This window comes from Nanorana parkeri, unplaced genomic scaffold (genome assembly GCF_000935625.1).
Source record: "Nanorana parkeri isolate BGI_ZX_2015 unplaced genomic scaffold, ASM93562v1 scaffold35, whole genome shotgun sequence".
In the NCBI taxonomy this organism is placed as follows: domain Eukaryota; kingdom Metazoa; phylum Chordata; class Amphibia; order Anura; family Dicroglossidae; genus Nanorana; species Nanorana parkeri.
Window position 1 is genome coordinate 958,304 of NW_017306303.1, and position 3,795 is coordinate 962,098.

Below are 3,795 nucleotides of genomic sequence, written 5' to 3' on the forward strand. Positions count from 1 at the left end.
TGCACCATATTGTGGTGTACTCAATGCACATGCGCTGTGTTGTTAGAACACATCGCAGTGCTTGATTTCTTACTTCTTTTTTTTTCTTTTTAAAATAACATAATTTAACTGTGTGGCAGCTCATGGCAAAGCTGTGATGCGATTAAATTTACGCCTGTATCATTTTATCACAACACACACGCCAACAAAGTGCACAAACGATTTTTAACATAAGTCGCTTGATTACTGTTTTGCGTTACCTCAGTTTTTTACCGTTTCGCAAAAAGGCGAAATGTAACATTTACAAATATTTTTTTTAATTAACTCAATAGTTTTATCTTCTAGATTTAGTTGGAAATTTATTTTTTGTGTGCACTAAAACTGATTTTAGTATGCTTTTATCAATTTAATTGTGTATTTTTAGCAGTCTAATATTGATTTGACAAACATTTGCGCAATTATCGCAGGACCTACAAAATTAGGAGCACCATCTTTTTTATTTTACTGGGCCTGTGCTTTCAGAAAATGTATGGTTTGGGGGGTCTTTTACAAACGAGATAATGATAGAGAATCAAAACAATGGGAAAAGTTGCAAAAATGGTGTGGTTAAAAGAGTTCCAGAGGGCTTGGCAGTGAAAGGGTTAAATGTAGGGATGCACCGATACCGGGTTTTTGGTATTGAGTACCAGTATAGATATTGTTTTTGGTACTTGCCAATACCGGAAGTCCAATTAAGGAAGCCAGGCGGCGTGTAATGACTCGCCACCTGGATTCCTGATTACGCGGGAAGCCGTCTCCATGCTCCCTCGTCACCAGGTGATGACTCACCGCCTGGCTTCCTGATCAATCAGGGAGCCGGGCGGCAAGTTATTACATTCCTGATACCGGAAGTTCGGGTATCGGGCCAGGCATCGGAGCATTTGGGCGAGTTCTAGTACTCGGCCAAATACTCGGTTTCGGCATCCCTAGTTAAAAGAACACAATTTTGATTTTAGTGTCATGGTGTCTCCTAAGGGCTAGGCACATACCCCAAGAGGTCTGAAGCTCCCACATGTCCCATAATATAAAGGAAAGTTCACTGATTGAGCGGGGGGATGGGAGATTTGTGATAAGCACCAAGCCCCCCCACGTCACTACTCCTCAGTTGTCCCCCCTTTAGGTCTGCTGTATATATTATCAAAAAGTTGCTTGGTATAAGATCAGTGGATTTAACATAGTCGTTTATATAAGACACAAGATGATGTCACATCATTCCTGGGCAGAGAGCCTCCTGTATACAGTGACAAGTCCAAAGCTTATGTAAAATATTCAGGAAAGTTGCTCATTCATGAAGGACATTTATTGAGCATCTGCTGCCAGGATATTATTTACAACCCCGTCCAAGTAAACATCTAGTGGACAGCGGAGAGGTGAAGCTGAGCCTCCAGCTCCGAAAATCCCCTGGGCTGGCTCTCTCAGGCTTGGCCACGGCTTGCCAGCTATTGCATCACCCTCTATGAATCATCCTAACTCGTGACTTCCAACATGACACTTCCGTATGACAGCCGAGCCCATCCCCGCCCCCGGAAGCCAAAACACGCTCCCGTGTGCGTGCCAAGCCTCGGTATCATTCCAGAGCGCGAGCTTCCATTGGCTTCTTTCTTTTTATTTGGGTCACAGTAAAAAAACTTCAATGAAGTGCTGCCGTAAAGTGAGGAGCTTCCACAGGATCGGATTGGCCGGGAGCTGCACTCTGGTCACGTTGCTTGTCAGAGGCTTTATCATTGGCCGAGAAGCCGGGTATATAAGCTAACGTTCCGGCATTTGTCCTTCAGTCGTTTTGCTGGAGACGCAGACGATGATTAACATGAGCTCAAGATTTACAGCCGATCACCCACACACCAACACCCTGCGCCGCCGCGGTCACTGCCCCTGTCACCAGAGAACAGACCCTACGTGGAGGAAGGTGAATGACAGCTCTGTCCCCTTTGCTTCTATGTGTCGTGTGTGTGTGGGAGATGATGATGTCAGCCATCAGTCTTTACTCATGTACACTGACAGGGCAATTCTGCCGGTTATATGTATGTGTGTGTAATTTAATGTTATTGATGTAGTTATTATTATAATTGTATTTTTTTTATAGGCTTGGTGAATGTAGATCTGACAGCTTAACGATCAATGGGATTGGGTTTTTTTTTTGTGCTAAAAATATATAAATGAACTCTACTGCCTCCCTTTCCCTTTTTACAAATTAAGGGAAGCAGTACAGTTATAATAACGTTCAATACAAGATGGTCAGGAGGGCCCTGCTCTAAAGGATAGGTGCAAGTAATACAAAAGATAACTATGGACGAGTTGATGAACAAAGTAGAAGTCCAGTTTTTATGTAGACCTATTATGATACATTGGGGGGAATTCATAAAAAAAAAAACTGGAGCAGACAGAATCTGGAGCAGTTGTCCATAGTAACCAATCAGCTTCTATCTTCAGTTGAAGTTATGCTTTGCAAATGAAAGAGAGAAGCTGATTGGTTACTATGGACAACTGCTCCAGATTCTATCTGCTCCAGTTTTGATAAATTCCCCCTTTTTTGTGTCTGTCTAGCTTTAATCTGTTTACAGACTTAATTTGACTACTAGATTTTGCTACGGTAGTTCCAGCTAGCGGACAAGCCTTGTGTCAGATGATTGTGGTAGGATGATGAGTGATCAGGGGAAAGCCCTTGATGGTGCCTATGGAGAAGTAGAGGGCATTGCGACATGTCTGGTACCAGCATCTCTCATTGCAAAACAATAGCGTTGTGTTGCATAACATCTGACCCGGCTTACATATTCTCCTCTTAAGTGCCCACTGACTTAGCCCTTTGCTCTTGTCCTGATGTTTGTAGGCACCTGAGTCCTTTCCATTATGCCCCAGTCCTTGGAAACGATTTTTCCAGGTTTGAGCATTGATTGGGGAGTGGCATTGAAAAGTCTGGTGTATTCTAAAGATGACATGAGGACAGACCTGGATAATACATGGTTATCCCCCACCCCGGTTTGTGTTGCTGGCCACCAGCTCTAGAACATGCTTTTAAACTGAAAGCTTACATAATAATCTGTGTTCCTCGTAAGGGACCCTGTAGCAGAATCGGGATCACTCTTGTGCTGTTAGTCACGGAAAGTATTAACGTTGTGGCTCTGAGACCATATATAGGTCAGTTCAAATGTATGTGGATTAAACAAAGTTCTTTATAAACTCCGATGACATCACAATCAGATTCCACCAATGTAACTAACTGGATGCTTTACTATTTGTGTAAAAAGCTACAAGGTTTCACTTGTGTGTGTGTTTTTTGTTTTTTTGTATAAAGATAAATTAGAAATGTTTTGTATGTTAGTACTTTTGAAATGTGAGCATAAGGAAATGCGCTTGCTGATCAAGGCCCGTTCTAATAAATGGTCCTTTCACTGCTGGTTGTGTGCAGACAGTGATGGGAGTGTAGATGCTCTTTGTGTGATGGTGTTGGCAGCTCTGGCTCATCTCCCCCCTTATTCCTCCTCCTCAATAGCTCATTTCCTTTCCTCCAGCAAGAGGAAAATACATCTTACGCATTCTTTTGTCTGGGAAGTATGGGATTTGGGATGTACTTGGACATGAACATGTCCTTGTGATTAGAACTCTGACTGGAGTATCGGCAGCTAGAACACTAGGGCTGCAACAACTAATCGACATAATCGATTATAATCGATTATTGAAAAAGTTGTCAACTTTTTCAATAATCGATTAATCGGCTTCCGATCAGTTGGCCCTGTTCACAGCTCCACACGCTGTGCGCCGCACCTCCTCCCCACCTCA

The 3,795-nt window shown here is 42.9% G+C and overlaps 1 protein-coding gene across 1 annotated transcript in view; it reads left to right on the forward strand.

The window, feature by feature from the left end:
- Window positions 1-1,791: 1,791 nt before the first annotated feature.
- Window positions 1,792-3,795, forward strand: part of DDIT3 (DNA damage inducible transcript 3) — an 8,092-nt gene continuing 6,088 nt past the window's right edge. The window contains exon 1 of the mRNA XM_018569524.1: window positions 1,792-1,924. The gene's annotated coding sequence lies outside the window, so the exon portion shown is untranslated. The remainder of the gene's footprint in view (window positions 1,925-3,795) is intronic.